At 34.4% G+C, this 16,825-nt stretch overlaps 2 pseudogenes; one reads left to right on the plus strand and one right to left on the minus strand.

The window, feature by feature from the left end:
• The first annotated feature begins 485 nt into the window (after nt 1-485).
• On the plus strand, nt 486-604 carry LOC111745500 (annotated as a pseudogene).
• A 15,859-nt stretch (nt 605-16,463) lies between these two features.
• Nucleotides 16,464-16,619, minus strand: LOC111745519 (annotated as a pseudogene).
• Nucleotides 16,620-16,825: the final 206 nt, after the last annotated feature.

Here is a 16,825-nt window from a genome sequence, read left to right on the forward strand (position 1 = left end):
AGTTCTGATGCATGCTACTACATTGATTCACTTTGGAAACATTATGTTAAGTGAGAGAAGTCATACACAAAGTTCACGTTATAATTACATAGCTATACTATGTCTAAATTAGGCCTATCTGTAGACACAGAAGGAGATTAGTGATTTCCAGTGTCTGAGAGGGGGTAGTGGTGAGTGATTGCTTTATGGCTACAGGGTTTTTTGGGGGGGTTGTTGAAAATGTTCTGGAATTATATGGTGGCAATAATTGCATAACATTGTGAATGTACTAAACACCACTAAATTGTACATGTTTTAATGGTTACAATGGTGAATTTTATGTGCGAATTTTATCTCAGCTTTAGAAGATTGGCAATCTTGTGAAGAGTGGTGTAACAGGGACGTACTGCCACAGCTGGACAAATGGTCCTCCTGCTGTATCACATTTTCCTTCCCAGTAATGAAAAATCTACCACTGAAACGTACACCAAAATTAATGACTATAAGTCTACAGCCATGCCACCCAGAATGCGCCTAATTTGGTCTGATCTCAGAAGCTAAGCAGGGTAGGGCCTGGTTAATACTTGGATGGGAGACCACCTAGGAATACCAGGTGCTGTAGGTATTAAAAAAAATAATAACTATGACTTTGAAATTAGCTTCTAGTAATGATACATTTTATCAGGAGAGAGAGAGAAAAACCCAAGTGGATTAATTAGACCTTTAATGTAGTTTATAAAACTAAAATCTCATTTGGTATTACTACAGACTTTATAGTTGGCTAAGTATTTTCATAGGCAATATTAGGAGGCAGGGGAAGAGAAAAGGAAGAATGAGGAATTCAGAGCCAGATAACCTACAGTTTGAACTCACTGCATGCTCATGTAGCCCTAGTTTTGTCATTTGTAGAAAGGGGACACACAGTGCTATGATTTAATGAATGTCAAGGGCCATGACAGTTACTGCTATTATTGTTTTTGTCTATGTTTACTTGCATGGCAACCTTTGGAACTAGGTAGCTTGCTTTTTCTTAATTCTAATTTTATTGATGTCAACATTAAAAATGTAAAGAGGATATTGTCCAAGTCTATGTAGCCGGTAATTGGAAGATCTGAGACTTTTGGTTTACAGCTTAGTCTTATCCTTTCTGTCTTCCTGTAGAACCCACAGCATTCTCTACTTGAGACTAATAAAGCCCCAGGTCAACAGCACACATTTTGTTGGATACAATGCCCTGAAAGCTTTTTTTATAAATGAGGGATACTGCCCTGAAAATATTTCTTATTAATCTGGTAAACAAGGCTGTGCAACTCAAGACATCTTAAAGTTCTCTCTTCTTTTTTCTCCCTTCTCCCTTCTCTCTCTGGCCTAGATCTTGTTTCAACCTAGGCCGACTCTTTGGAGTGTCCTAAGTGAACATATGCTGTATTATGACCAATAAGAGTGAGACTATGTAACCAGGGGAGCTGGTAGTTGCCTGAAGATCAGCACGGGCTCCTGGTACTAAACTCCCTCAAGGTGGCGCTGTGCTCCAGGAAGGTCCTGAGATGGGACACATCACAGTGGAAAACGACATCGACTGTTTTACCAAATAGGTTTTGCTGCTTTCAAAACGGTATCAAAGGTAGGTTCTGCCCCATCTCTGCTGACATTATCATTCTGTTGCAGTGACAGCTTGCAATGATGACCCAGGATCTATAGTAAAAAGAATTTTGGCTCAAAAGTAAGGTTTAAGTCTGACTCTGTAGTTATTTCCCTGAGTGGTCTAAGGTCTGTACTGGCTTAACATCTGATATGTGTCTTGCTCTAATGTGTGATGCTAATCTTGGGACCTAAGGCAATGTCTTAAAACTTGGGGAGTTATTTTGATGCCCTTAGTTTATTTGTGAAAATAAGCATGTATACAATATGATACCCAAGATCAATTACAGGCTTTATATTCTGAGGCATGATCATGCATTGATATATTTCCATATTTTTTTTTACAGTTTCAACACCATTTCAATCAATTTGACATATTCTAGGAGGAGAATTTAAGATAATTATTTAAAAATGTTTTTGTATTTTCTTGATTCTAAAATGTCTATAATATTAGAAAATATCATTGTTTTGTTAACAACTCTTCCAGGAAAAAAATTTACACTAAAAATTAATAAAAAAAAATTATCCAGTAAGCCAACATCATCTATTTACACAAAAAATATCATTAAAAATTTTAATATCATATCCTAGAATCTAAAATTTTTTAGTATCTAAGATTTCTTTACATTCAAGTTCTAAAATGAACTCATTTTTTATTCTTGACTGTTTTGCATGGCATCATGGGGACATACTGCTTTTTTAGTTGATTGTGATTGTGACCCATTTTTCATACCAGAAAAATTCTTGTGGTAAGATGATGAAGATTGAGATTTTATTTACATTTCTAATTTGAATAAAATAATAGTTTTTTTTTTCCTAAATTGAAATATTTATCACTGAAAATAGAGGCCACTGAGATCTTTTGACAGATTTCAATGCCGTTCTATTTCTCTTTCTCTGTGTGAAGAGTAGGTCATGTCAGTCTCTCCAGTCCTGCAAATGTTCGATCTGCTCTGAAAGGTCTGACAGTTACAATGGCCTTTAACTGCAATACCTGGCATGTGTCTGGAAACAATTTTATAAGTGTTTTAATGACAAAAGATTCCATAGTGTCAGGTGTCTTTTCTTCCTAAGTTCTATGAAATATTTGGTTTTTGCTTTATAAAATATTTTGTGAGTTGGTTATTCTTCCAGTGACACTAATTTGCTTTCTTTTTACAAATTTTGGTAAAATATTTTCAGTGATGATGAAATGCAAATCTAAGTTATAATTCAATTGTACATGGTGATTGTTGTGCAAATAACTGAATTCAAGCAATAATCTCAGAAGCAGATACCTTTGTCACACGTCACGATTAACGCGTGCTTGGCACTGAGGCCTACATTAACATAAATATTTTTTTCCAGGATTGGCAAGATTATTTTTATAGGAACTTGAAGACACATGTAAGTTCGAGTATATTTATGATATGAGGGAAAGAGTGTTTTAAAATTTAAAAAAACTATAAGTATGAAAGTGTGCATGTATAGAATATGTTTATTGCTTATTAATATTATTAAAACAAACAATGTCTTAACCATTATGTGGAAGCTTATCTTGAAAAAGCAGTGAGAGTTATTAATGGGGCAAGGCTCTCTCTAGGCAAATGGTGAGATATTCAGTTTGTCTCTGGTAGCTGCCTTCTTGCTACATATTTCTTCTCTAAAGTAATGTTCCACAAGTTTAGTGTTTCACTTTCTAACTCATGCAATACACAACTACCCACAAAATCTGTGTAGAACTAAACTTGGAATCAAATAGATTCAGAACTCAGTAGTTGAAACATATATATAATTAGTGTATTTCCTTTTAAGATTTATTCTTGGTTAGTATCCATTTTTAGTTTTCCAATATGCTGTTCCTACACTAAACACTTATTCTCAATCTTGGAAAAAGTTGGAATGAACTGAAAAAGCAAGACATGTAATTGAAAGTTCAAGGAGAAAACCAAAGGCAAGGTAGATGAAATATATAATATCATGGACTTAAAGGAGAATCGCCACATTATATGTCTGGTAGTCCCTGTCTTCCCAGGCTCAGGCAATATCTCAACTTTTACTCACAATTTTTGAGTTTCCACTAAATATAATTTTAAGATGCCTAAAAGCACAGCTACAGTTTACATTTAGTCCCTTAAAAGGAGAAGAGAAATTACTTCGTTTTCTGAGTGATAGATGCCAGGCTAATTAACCCCTCACAAAAAGTGGTTTGAAAGTAGATGAGGTAGAATTTATAACAAAACAATTTTGGAATGGCAGAAATGACAAGGTGAGTATTTAAAGTAATTATTGACAAAAAAGCTGTTACTCTTGATTAAAATAAAAACTGTTTAGTTTGTTCATAGTTTTATTTTCCAGTAACAGGTATTTCCTAAAGCAAATAGCTAATTACTCCACCCCTGATTTCAGCATTGTTCAGCAAAAACAAACCAAGAAAACATGGCTTCATGGCTTGTTTCAGAATTGTAAGCAGAATAAACAGAAGAGAGGAACTTAACTTCAGTTCTCAGTACCAAAACATAATTTAGTTTTGAAAATTATCATGCAAATAGACAAGCCACATATTTAACTCTCCAGTGCCTAACAATAGTTCCTTGCACAGTGAGGATGACTGGTGAAAAAATATTAAATCTTACTATATGATTTTGATTTTTAATCCAAAAGAATTTAATTAGCTGAAAACAGTGATCATTTGTTCCATCATCTTGATTTTCAGTTAAAGCATTTCTGAATGAAATTAAATGCGCAGTACCTTAATTTACTACATAACAATTTTTCTGTTTTATTCTGGAGTTTATTGGTAAATGTTCCTTCTACTATCCTGGGTCTGCTTTCTTGTTATCTCTTTCTCTTTGAAATGGAAGCATTGTAGCTCCACTCATGATAACACCAATAAAAGAAACCAATACTCTTCTATAGCATACAAAGCTCCCCACGAAAGGGTTGCTTACAGGTAAAGATAGGGAGGTACCACTAGCTTAACCTATTCATGTTGCAATCTGAAATACTAATCTCCTAGACATCTTCATTTCCTCTTCAGATCTCCTTGCTAAACTCCCAATTTAAAGAGAAAAAAAATCTATTTTTCATATTTCTAAGTGGAAATTCTCAACTGATTGTTGATAAACTGGGCACTGTGGCTGTCAGCAACAGATGTTATAAAACCCCAGGAAATGTTTTTTATCTCACATGTCAATTGGCTTTGCCTTGAATAAGCTGCACTTTTAACAGCAGGTTGTCCTTCTTTTTTGGTTGTCTTTAGTAATACATTCTCTCCCTCCCCACTCCATAAAAGCCCCACTCTCTCTAAAATGTGCCCTCACACATTTCTGCTACAGAACAGGAAGAATGAATCCCAAGGTGTTACTTTTACAAATGAAAAGACTAAGGCAAGCCTGGAATGAGACAAAATACCTGAAGGATATGTTCAAAATAATTAAGGTAAAAAAAATACTGGAGGGCTTGAACTGAGGATCCCATGCCAAGTCAAATTTAAGATGAACTTCGGGTCACGGCATGAATGAAAGTTTCTTGTCTACCACAGATTCTTAAGGCAGGGAACAGCTTGCTCATATAATTGTATAACTCATAATTATATAAATGAATGAGCAGAAAGAAAAGCAGGCAGATGCATGGAAAGAAAGTTCTGGTAGATATTAGATAATTGAGGTTTAAAATTAGGCCTCAGAAAATGCTCCAAGCAATAGCTAAGATTTCTCCTAGAGATGCTAAATGTACACGGAGAAATAACAGCCAAATCGTCCAGCATTTTCAGGGAGGCTTTGATTTCTCATTTCACAGACCAAAACTGAGAATATTTGTTAGTTTGTGAGCCAAGTTTCTTGCTTTCCCTGATCCTCAGTTTTCTTGTCTATATAATGAAAGTCATAATAGACCAGCAGTCCTTACATAAGGATTGTAAAAACACATGAAACATTACATGGGAAAATAATTTTGAGGTATAAAACATGCTCAACATATTTCATCTGTTGAATTCTGTTTCTGACATTATGAAACTAGATTATTTTAAAATAACTCACTAAATGAGAATGGCTAGAAGAGCTGGGTTATTTTTAAAAAAAATATTATTTTAGTGTTAGCAAGCCATCAGGCACAAAGAAACTAAGATATATGGACTCACGTTCTGATAGAGGAGAGAAGACTATAGAGATAATTAGATTCTGGTTTGTTTATATTTAGTTGCTTAAGTCATTCTTCATTTCCTAAAATGTTATCTAAGAGACTGAGTCACGAAATAGAACATTCAGTAATCTCACATAAAAAAGAATTCAGGGGCCACCAAAATAGAGGTATCTTAATAAACATCTTGGGATTTTAGTTGGAACCATAAATATCTACGTTCTATGTATTAGTATTCTATTGCTGATGTTAAAAATTACCACAAACTTAATGCCTTGAAATATATAAAAATTATATTATTTTGCTATTGTGGATGCCAGAAATTCCAAATGTGTCTCATTGGGCTAAAATCAAGAAATTCCTTTCTGGAGGCTCTAGAGGAGAACCTTTTTTGATTGTCTGCTTGCCTTGTCTAGTTCCAAGTGGTGGTCCACACTTGGTTTGTGGTTCTCTTCCATCTTTCAAGCCAGCAGTAATTGAGTCAGTCTTTTATACACTGTATCACTCTGACACTAAGTCTTCTGCCTTCCTCTTCTACTATAAGGAAACTTGTAATTAGATCGATCCTATCCAGACAATCTCTTCTTATCTTAAGGTCTGTTGATTAACAACTGTAATTGTCCTCAGCCATGAATATAACATAATCGGTTTCCAAGCACATCTTTGGGGGCCATTATTCTGGTGACCATACTATAGGAGCATACGTGGACTATAATTAAATAATACCTTACAGGAAATAAGCAAAGCTATGAATAGTATGAATCTCTGAAGTTAGGAGATTTGGGATTGTTAATTCTCCTAACTGGGCTTCATGTAAGGAGCAAAATTAAATTTTCTCTGAAGGAAGAGAACAATATCAAGACCCTCAAGATCTCTAAATTTTTAAAATTATTTGTCAGCCCGTCAAAATAATGGGGCTTGTAGAGGATAATACTCGAGCAAACAACACATGCAATATCAGGCAATAAAAACAGATTAATGTGAGATAAGACCTTAGTGTTATCATGTATCAGGTTTAAAATAACTATAATTAATAGATTCACAAATATTAAAAAAAAACAAGTTATAAAAATAGTCAAGTGATATCTAAAGAATACAATTTCTAGAATTAAGAACTTATTGAATATGTGTTCCAGTTATTAATTTTTTGACTCTTAGTTCTAATTCACTTTTTTGGAGACTGATCTGTGATAATGAAGATGAGTTTTATAAATACTTCTCTTTTGCAAGTCAGCACCTTGAGTGCTGAATAGACTCTAGAAAAGGGAATGTCCACTCTTCCTGGCTTTAGGGCAGGTCATGCTAGATTCCAGAAGAGTGAGGTTGTTTTTTTTCTCTCCATGTCTTGGCCTGTGCAGTTTCTCCAGTGCTAAGTGCGGCACCTCTCACAAGGGGAAATGGCAGTAGATCTGGGGGCCCTTGCCTAAGTTGCTAGCCTGACAGTTTCTTCTTAGCCCTATCCATGCCCATGCCAGAGCCAACGTAGTGATGGCCATCTAGTGAGGCGATTGCCTTGTCTTCACCTCTCATGTCACTCCAGTCCAAGCTGACACAGGAGTACACTAGGTTCCTGCAGAAGGAGACCTCTCCAGCTTCCTGTTCCAGGGGTGCAGTTTGCCCTCACTCCCTGTACATGCTCATCTGTCAGCCTGTGTTCCACACAGTTGTTTCTGTTTGCCCCGTGAAGGAGGAACCACTCTCATAGAGCAATCAAGTGAATTTATTCTCCTTCCAGTGGGTTTTAGCCACACCAATTCCAATGGAGTCTGAATCTCTGAATCTCCATTCCAAATTTGCCTTTCCTTAGGCACCCTCTCTGAGCTCCAGGGAACATTTACAATTTTCTTTTCATCTTTACAGTTACTCTCCTATCATAGCTTAATAATTCCTTATGTTAAATAGCATTATTTAAATTGCTATGTAGTTTCTGTCTCCTGATTAGTCACAGACTGATTCAGTGTATTTAATGCTAGATTAGACATTTTTAGAAAAAGAATTAGAGTTAAATGACAGGTCAGAAAAAAGTGTCCAGTTTGAAGAGAGAAATAAATGTTTTTTTAAAAAGAATATAATTAAAGGGACTCAGAAAGCAACAAGAGAGATAAAGGGTAAGAATAAATATTGGAAGTGATAATTACTTAGAATTGTAATAGCAAAGAAAGATATCAAGCAAAGATTCAAAAAACATTGTAGAATTCAAACAAAATGAATACAAAGAAAACCATACTAAGGTAAAACTATTATAATGTTGTTATGAAAAAACAAAGAGGAATTCATAAAAACAGTCCAAAAATAAATGTCATAATACTGTTGAAGAAGCAAGAAAACTGAGAATTTACAACAGAAAAAAAAAGGAATTCTAAAGACAATTGGAGTTTTACCTTTAAAAAACTTTTAAAATTTTTGAAAGACATTTTCAGCAAAACCAAAACTGAGAATATTTGTTAGCAAAAAAATATAAAGTAAATGAAATAAAAATACAGAAAAAAATGGAGGCAAGAAACACATAATCTTAAGTGGAAGAAGGGAGATACATAATTAAAATAAAGATGAAATGATTCCAGAAATATGTACATAGACTATTTAAAATAAAAATAGGTGGATAGACAGTAATCTGGTAGATAGATGGACAAATAGACTATGTAAGTAGGTGGACAGATAGGTAGGTAGGTAGGTAGGTAGATAGATAGATAGATAGATAGATAGATAGATAGATAGATAGATAGATGGATAGATAGACAGACAGATAGAATTCAACTTAAAGACAATACCACAGAACGTTGGAACGAAGGCACATAAAGTTAAATTGTTCTGATATCCTTACATTGTCTCGTTAGGGGTAAAATTATGTTATGTCAGATCTCAACAAGCCAAGAGTGTATGTTATAATTTCTAGTGTAAAAAAAAATTTGGTAAAAGTACATATCAATAAAAGCTAGCCAAAAAAATCCATCTTAAAACTTAAAAAAAATTGATAAAAAAAAGGAAAAAGGAATATTGAACAAGATTCTAAATAAAAAATAAATAATAATATGGTTGGTTAAAAATGTAACAGTAATTATATTCAATACAGTCTCAATGCCTGATTACTAAACTGTAAGTAAGGGAAAAGAAAGGGAACCAAACACCTGCCCAACAGCAATTGTACTGAGAAAACTTGTAACATCTCAAACACAGTTTGCAGTCCCTTTCACCATACAAGATGCCTTCAGTTACAAGAGATGAGAGTGAGGTGAGTGTACACCATTTCAGCTCAGGAATAGTACCTCCTTCATCTGTCACTTACTTTTTATATGTATTGGGAGTGCATGTGAATTCATCAATGAGACTTTCACAATATTCTGATACCAGGTAAATTGACTTGATATGTCATATAGTTTAATTTCAACATTAATCTCAAATGATTACATCTCAAGAGCAGTATCATGAAAAGGTCATATTCCCAGATATCTCAGTTGACTGGCTTTTAGTTCTTTATTCATACCAGACAAAAACTAATCAAAATAAATCAGTTTTCACTACTGCTGTAAAAAATAAACTTTACGGCAAGAAATACATTTCACGATGATAAATGAGTCAATTTATGAGAAATATATTACACCTCTAAATGGGTATATACCTAATAACATCTGTAAAGTGAAAGTAAGTAGAGTCATAGTCAGAAATAAGTAGAGACATAGTCAAATCCATGATTATGTTAGAATATTGTAATAACTTGTCTTCATGTTTAGTAGAATAAAGAGAGATAAGCAATCACGAATAGCATAGAATATCTAAACAAAAATTAAAAAAATTTGACTTAATTGACATATATAGAATAAACTGTAGTCTAGATATATTAATTAATTGCTCTTAAAATTTACCCAAACTGATAATATTCTGATCCACAAAGCAAGGAATTGACCTACACAAATTATGTTCTTTGATCACAATGGATTTAAGATATAGATTAATGCAAAAAATGATTATTAGAAAATCTTCCTAGAAAGATAGTTAACAAATGGTCTATAAAATTGTCTGGAGGCAAAAAGATACCTGAGGATTTGATTCTTTCTCCAGTCTTCTTCGTAATACTAACTCAGAAATTGTTTACCAGATTTGAGATAAATTTGAATCCTCTGAGGTTAATATTACATTGAACCAAAGTCCTCTACTTGGTTAATAAAATTGTTTATTGAGTAAACTATAAGTGAAGAGTAACCTTAATTGGGAAGATGACAGATTAGAAAGATAATTCTGACCCAGCAATCCATCTTCTGGGTATCTACCCAAAAATTTAAAACATTTATTCCTAAAGATATATGAACCCTGATGTTCTTTGCAGCATTATTCATGGTGGCCAAGACGTAGAAACAACTGAAACGTCCTTTGACAAATGACTGGATAAAGAAGATGTATATATTCCAATTGTATATATACTGGAATATATAAACAGATTGTTAGTTATATCCATTGCAAATGTCTGGAATATATACAATATACTGGAATATATACAATTGGAAAATCACTCAGCCATAAGAAAAGATGAAATACTGTCATTTGCTACAACATAGATGGATCTTGAGATTTTTATACGAAGCAAACTAAGTCAGACTGAAAAAGTTGAAAACTGTATGATATCACTCATATATGGGATATAAAACTGGAAGCAACAAATGAAGAAGACAAAAAAAAGTCATAGACACAGACAACAGTTTAGTAGCTACCAGAGGAAAAGGAGGAAGGGGGAGGTAGGTAATAAGGGTAAAGGTGGTCAAATATATATGGTGATGGAAGGAAATTTAACCTGGGTAGTAAACACAGAATGTAATATACAGATTGAATTGTAAACTTGAAATCTATATAATTTTATTAACCAATGTCACTCCAATAAATTTAATTAAAAAATTAATTTCAAAAAGATAACATAGGTGAATGTCTTTATGAACTTCAGGTACAGAAATATTTAATAATTAGGACACAGAAAGCACCAACCAGGAAAGGAATGTTAATACTTTGGACTTTACTAAGAACTTGTGTTTACCAAACAACATTGAAAGTGTTAATCCAGAATATAAAAAAGACATTTGCAATGGATATAACTAACAATCTGTTTATATAGAGCTTATTTAAAGAACTTCTACATATCAATAAACAAAAAAGAGAGAGAAAAGAAAATCTCTTAGGAAAAAAATAGACAAAAGACTCGATCAGGTACTCTAGATAAGATATTCCAATCAATAAACGTGAAAAGCTGCTCAACCTTATTAGAATTTAACAAAATGAAAATTAAAAACCGTAAAAGATGCCAGTAAGCCAGATAACAACTCTTGAAATGGATGAACTTTAAAAGACTGATATATTTGGTTCTAGTGAGGTTACAGAATACCTAGAATTCTCAAACTCTGTTGGAGGGATTATATATTGGTACAAGTCCTTTGGAAATCTTTTATTTGCCAGTGAAAAGCAAAGCAGAATAAATGTGAACATAATATCCACAAATTCTATTGCTAGGTAGTTAGCAGCAGAAATGCATCCCAGAGACAAGGCCATAGAAGCATTGCTTATATTAACCTGAAATTGGGAACAATCCAAAGGGCCATGAGTAGTAGAATGGATAAACAGATTGTGGAATATTTATTTAATGTAATATTCTAACAAATTAATATGAAGAATCTACAGTTTTACTCAATAAAGATGAATCTCATTCCATAACTTTGAATAATTGTCTAATTCTATTAGTTTATATTTAAAAATAGGCAAAAAGTCTTTGGTAGAATTCAGGACAGTGTTTGCCTTTTGGCTATCAGGTGGAGGTAGATATTAGAAAGATATAAGGGTGGCTATGTCTTGGGTGCTGGTTATATCCTATGTCTGTGTTTGGGTTACACAAATGTGTTTCCATTTTAATAATTTATTTTGATATATATTTGTGATTTGGGGGCTTTTTCAATGTATATTATGCCTCAATAAAATAATTAAAGATACATATACAGTTGACCTTAGAACAATGCAAGGGTTAGAAGCACAGACCTCCCATGCTGCTGAAATTTTGAGTATAACTGCTATCTAGATCTCACCTCAGATTCTGGAGGTGAGGCCTGGTTGTCTGAGTAGCCTTTTGAACCTTTTGGTTTTCCCAGAAAAAAGAAAGCGAAGTCTGTTCATCTCTACTGGTCCCTGTCTCATCCTGCAAATCCATATAATGCTAAGTCATGAACTGTTGCATAATGACTTGATGAATTAATCAGACTAAACAGACATTAAACTGGGAAAGTAATTGAATGGAGATAGAAAGGTAATTTTATGTAGGCTAAAGAAAGAGAACACTTCAGTAACAGCAAAGAAGTTTGAAGATTTTCGTGGGGGCGGGAGTGTTCAGAATATGTTCCTGAAGAATGCAGATGTATAGGACTGAAAACTCACTGGTTCAACAACACTTATGAAAAAGTATTTCCCAAGTTGTTAATCTCAAGAAAGCAGGAATTTGTTCACTAAGTACAATAGTCCCCCCTTATTTGTGATTTTGCTTCAGTTACCAGAGGTCAACCACGGTCTGAAAATGTTAAATGGAAAATTCCAAAAGTAAACAATTCATAAATTTTAAATTGTGCACTGTTCTGAGTAGCATGATGAAGTCTCATGCCATCCCACTTCATCTCACTCAGTAAGTGAATCATACTTGTGCAGTGTATCCCCACCGTATACACTACCTTTCAGTTAGTCACTTAGTAGATGTCTTGTTTTTCATTTTGGTCACTGCAGTATTATAGTGCTTGTGTCAATATAACCCTTATTTTATTCAATAATGGTCTCAAAGATCAATAGTAGTGATGCTGGAAATTTAGACATGACAAAGAGGAGCCATAAAGTACTTCCTTTCAGTGAAAAGCTATTGGTGTATAAGGGGAAAAACATAGTATATATAGGGTTGGGTACTATCTGTGGTTTCAGACATCCACTGGGGGTCTTAGAACATAATCCCTGTGTGTAAGGGTACGACTATTGTGTCTTTTTTCCCCCTAATAGACCATCCCAGATTTATCTTCATTAATTTGTCTAACATGTTTTAAATGTTTCCATTTCTAATTTATCTGTATATCAAAATGGAAATACTAGGTTTTGTGACTGTTGAAAAACAAATGGCATCTGAAACCGCATTGAGAAAATCAGTTATTTCTGACCCTTTAAATTATAAATGAAATTCTCAGAACTGTGAACATCACTTCATCAGCAGTACATCAGCCCAGCTGGACGAATAACATTAAACGTAGAGAGAATAATGAAAGTGTTGTTACCCAGAAAACAGTAACAAGGGGAATTCATCACCCATGCTAGGGAATGTATCCAGAAATCTTCCTTGGGACTCAAATGACATGGAAAACAGGTAAATCCCTTAGCACGAACGCTATGTCACAAAACCAACACCCTCACCAGCAGCTGTATGTATCTCACATATGCAAAAACAGGAGCCATTTGTAAGAGATGAAAAGACACGATTACTCTTTTCTGCTGAGTAATGAATGTCATCAGGCAGATTTGTCATCCCTCAGTGAAAGAAACTTCTCTTGCATTTTATAGATTTGGATGTCCAAGAAACTGTCATTTCTATTTGGACAGATGGAGAAACTAGAAGAACTGGGGAGATAATACTTAGGTGGAAGATAGTAGGTTTGTTCCTTCAGAAAACTTCAAAATAGATGCTGCTAAGTAGGCCACAAAAGTAGTTCCTTGCCAAAATAGTTCTGCCAAATTTAACATAGATTAACAACTACTGAAGAGGCTTAAAAAAACTGAAGACCTCATGCCCTTAATAAAGTTACTCCAAAAGGGAATATAGAGCATACAGAACTGGATTTTGACACAAGATAGAATTAAAGTAGTAGATCTATATATATGGTTGAGATTGATATAGTTTTAAAGAAGTAAACTAATTTTTTTTTAAAAGGTGGTATGCAAAATATTTAAGACACTGGGATGTGGGATTAGACAACTATAGGTTTAATGCATGGACAATTAATGCATGAGAAATTAATTTTTCGGCTTAGAGAAGCTTCTGCCTCAAAAATACCCCTTTCTTTGCAGAAAGTGCTTCTGGGAAGAAGATTTGTATCTTGGTATCATGGCCAAGGAAACTCACTGGTGGAAAGTGATTAATTGAACTCTGAATCTCTTTCTTTTTGAAATTCAATGCTATAGAACTTTTCAAGGTGGATAAGTTTAACTGGCAGGAAAAAAACATGAAAGAACTATAAAAGTATAAAAACAATCCTAAAAATACATCAAACATTCAATAATGTTTTTTCATGATTTGTGTGGAAATGAATCACATCGTATAGATTAAATTCCCCCCAAATTCAAATGACTTTAATGAAATAAAAGAGAATAGTACATGATACAGATATAGGCTCCAAAAAAAAAAAAAAGACCCACAAAGATTTTCTCATGAAAGAAGGGGAATTGGTATTGTTGACAGAACTGCAGCACCAAGGGCCAGAAGAATGTGGGGCAATAGTTGGATTAAGAACAGTGTGTGGCTGAGATGACTCTCTCTGAAGTCTCAGCCACTCGAATTGGCAGAAGAGCTCTGAGAGTAGTAACTGAGAGATTAACATGTAATGCTGAGTGCTAGCATTGAAGACCTAAACGTGGGCTTCTTCTCTGTCCACTGCAGGATTCTGGGCCAGCTGAGGTGTGATTAAAGTAGTGAAAAAAAAAAGAACACATTTTATAGAATTAGTTTTCAACAGTGACTCTGTAGTACTGTGTCCACTAGAGCAGGGGTTCCCAGCCCCAGGCCTGCAGACCGATACCAGTCCATGGTCTGTTAGGAACTGGCCTGTACTGCTGGAAGTGAGTAGTGGGTGAGAGAGCAAAGCTTCATTTGTATTTGCAGCTGCTCCCCAGTGCTAGCATCACTTCCCAGCTCTACCTCAGATCATCAGGCATTCGGTTCTCATGGGAGCACTGGTCCCTGGTGCCAAAAAGTTTGGGGACTGTTGCAGTAGAGAAAGAGCCAGGTATGGATGTGAGATAAAGATCTACTTTCCCAAATCAACTGGAGGAAGCTAACCTTTGGAGGAAAGGATTCTGAAACTTGTATTTCTGTGTGTGTGTGTGTGTGTGTGTGTGTGTGTGTGTGTGTGTGTGTGTACTCAGTGAAAAGGCATTTGACCCTGTATGATACAGGCATGTTTTGGCTGATGAAATGGTGTTTAATGAGAGAAAAAGTAGTGGCTATTACATACATGTGTACACACTAAATTTCACTTTATATTACACTTTTACATATATAATCTCATCTAATTTATGTAACATTATCTCATTTTACAATGATGAGGCCTAGGCCCAAGTAATAGAGGAAGTTAATGGCCAGGGAGAGAGGATGGGACTGGAATCTGCTTATCAAAATTCAGTGGTCTAACTTCATCTTAGCATTATGCAAACCTAAACAGATTATCCCTGTGTCCAATTTCCAAAAGAGTTGCCTGTTGTCATTAGAATAAATTATAAAATATACAAGAAAGATTAGCACCTTGACAGATGCTCCAGGCTCATGTTTGGCTACTCTCCCACTCTTCTCTTCTCAGGTACACTGGCCTTCACTAGGACTCTCAAATATACAGTCCCCGACCATCTTATACTCCTTCATGTAACTTAGTATACTTAGGTTTATTATTAATTACCAGTAATTTTTATTTAATATCTGATTCTCCAACTAGACTGTAAGTTCTGTGTTGACAATTCCACATCTATTTGCTTAGTTAGCTCAGTACATCACAGTATCAGGCACACAGGAAGTTCTTGCTATATGTTTTTTTAATTATACATTAACTTAAAACTAATAATAAATCATCTTCCTAAGACCTTGTATAGCTGCCACTCTTATGATATCTTTCTAATTCTGCACAAATTATATCCCATTGTCTTTGATTAGCCTGTGTAGCATTATTCCAAATCCATTTCAAGATGAGGATGGTTCTCTCTCCCTCTTCTCAACTCCTCTTACATTTGCTGTTAGAATTACACAATCAGCATTTTATTGCATTCATTCGTTTTCTAAAAATACATGTATTTCATGAGTATATTTTCTTTTACTTCAATAAGATTTAAGATATTTTTAAATCAATGGCCATGCTACCCTGAACAAGCCCAATCTGGTCTGATTTCTGAAGCTAAGCAGGGTCGGGCCTAGTTAGTACTTGGATGGAAGGCCACCTAGGAAGACCAGGTGCTGTAGGCATAAAAAAAAAATAAGGAATTATAAACTGACAAGGTCTTTGCAATCTGTGAGGTCAACCAAGAGTTGCCTCACCTAAAAAAAAAAAAAAAGATATTTTTAAAAGAAATTACTTTTTTCCTCCCATTTCTTTACAGAGCCTAATGTCTACTGGGCATCTTTGAAGTGATGAATAACAACTTGCTGACATTGATTTGGAAGACACTGAAGAGAAGACTGCAGTTAGGAGACAAAGGTTTTTAATAGAGCACATGGTCAGGAGTTGATCAAAGAGAGGGCTTAGGAAGAAAGTCTTTTTTTTCTTTTCTTTTTTTAAGAGGCTGGTAAACATTTCAAAACATAAACGAGTAAATAACAAAGTAGGTGTTTGTCTTTCATGATGTATACATGAGAAATATACTGACAAAAGTCAATCTGAAAACTAGCAAGAAAGTCAAGGTTAACAGGAGATATATTTTTTGAGAACTGCAAACAGTACTCACAGAAGTTTTAATTTAATCTCATAAAAAAGCAACACAGAAAGGGAAGCAAAACCCATTGGAATTTAAATCGCTCACAATCATCTGTGTATTTGGCCTCTTTTATTCAAATATTTTTAGAGATGTTAAACTGATAAGAATAGATACTACACTTGATGTTACCCAAAAGGCTGAGAAGTGATTTTTTTGGAGTTTTTAAACATTGAATTTAATCAATCCAACAGTACAAAAATTGGCAATCTGATAGAAAGAGAACAATTGAGTAGACTTTCTTCTTTCTACATGAATAGAACTTGTGGACTGAGGAAAACTTTGTTCCCTATTCATTATGTGTCATAAATCTATAGAACTGAATAAACTTGTTCTGAAAATTTTTTTCAGACATTGA

This window comes from Pteropus vampyrus, unplaced genomic scaffold (genome assembly GCF_000151845.1).
Source record: "Pteropus vampyrus isolate Shadow unplaced genomic scaffold, Pvam_2.0 Scaffold156, whole genome shotgun sequence".
Taxonomy (NCBI): Eukaryota; Metazoa; Chordata; class Mammalia; order Chiroptera; family Pteropodidae; genus Pteropus; species Pteropus vampyrus.